The sequence below is a fragment of the Scyliorhinus canicula genome, chromosome 13, assembly GCF_902713615.1.
Source record: "Scyliorhinus canicula chromosome 13, sScyCan1.1, whole genome shotgun sequence".
Classification (NCBI taxonomy): Eukaryota; Metazoa; Chordata; class Chondrichthyes; order Carcharhiniformes; family Scyliorhinidae; genus Scyliorhinus; species Scyliorhinus canicula.
The window spans coordinates 85883715-85884925 of NC_052158.1; the positions used below are offsets into that span (position 1 = coordinate 85883715).

A 1211-nucleotide genomic window follows, 5' to 3' on the forward strand; every position below is an offset into this window, starting at 1 on the left:
TGCCAACCTGGCCCTTGGCAGTGTCAGGCTGGCACCCAGGTAGCACTTCCAGCATGCCAGGCTGGCATGCGAGGGTGCTAGTCTGGCACTAGAGGACCCAGATGGCACCAGCAGTGTCAGTGCACCACCCAGTCCAAAGGGCATGCAGCTGGGAGTACCGATCCCTTGGAGACCCCATGAGTGCAATTCTGACTAGGCCTTGTTTGTGGAGACCAGTTCCAAATTTTGCTCGCCCATGGTCCCCGAGGCAAAGGGATTGAATCCCAAAGTCTCAGGTACCTCGGGAATCTGCACTTTAAAGTAAGGCTTACTGCCTCAGTCTAATGCACAGGTTTTCCAAAAAGTGATCCCGCCCATTTAGGGCGGCATTCACCTTGGAACATCTCGCGAGATTGCATTGAATCTTCTGAGGCATCGCTTCTCGGCCTTTTGGCTAAGATCAAGTGTAGTATCTGCTTTGCCTTTTGGCTCAGATCTGGTATGTCTCTCTTGTGGGGACCATGAATTGGATTCAATTTGAATTTGAATTGTTTTTTGGAGCAGGCAAGGAACTAGATTAGGGGTTCGCACCTGTCTACACTCTGAGCCCTGGCTTTGTAACTCAGAAAAAGTAATAAAAAAACAAAGAATTTTGTGAGGCATTGCGATTCAGGTAGGTCCCAGGTGCGGGGTCTCCCGACTTTCAACTGTGGCTGCTTTTCTGGCGCGGCATGGCCGGCGAATCACGCCCTAAGATCACAGAGAGCAAACGTAGAAACGCTTTGTGATTGATAATGGGAATCGCAGTAAGAAGTTTTACAACACCAGGTTAAAGTCCAACAGGTTTGTTTCAAGTCACTAGCTTTCGGAGCACTGCTCCTTCCTCAGGTCCTTCCACATCAGCCTCCCCGAACAGGCGGCGGTATGTGGTGACTAGGGGCTTTTCATAGTAACTTAATTTGAAGCCTACTTGTGACAATAAACGATTTTCATTCATTTCATTTTTTTCATGGATAATGGGAATGGTATGTTATTTTTAAGCAGTGAATTGTGCATGATTCATGGTTTGTGATATATTGAGTTTATGATTTGTGGTCTATTTATAATATATCTCTTCAGGCAAGTTTTTTTTAAAATTTAGAGTGCCCAATTCATTTTTTTCAATTAAGGGTGGAATGTAATGTGGGAAAATATGAACTTGTCCATGTTGGCAGGAATAATAGAAAAGCAGT

At 45.6% G+C, this 1211-nt stretch overlaps 1 non-coding gene across 1 annotated transcript; it reads left to right on the top strand.

The window, feature by feature from the left end:
* Positions 1-413: 413 nt before the first annotated feature.
* On the top strand, positions 414-613 carry LOC119976876. The gene has a single exon (XR_005463038.1). It is a non-coding gene; the product is annotated as a U2 spliceosomal RNA (small nuclear RNA).
* The last annotated feature ends 598 nt before the right edge of the window (positions 614-1211 follow it).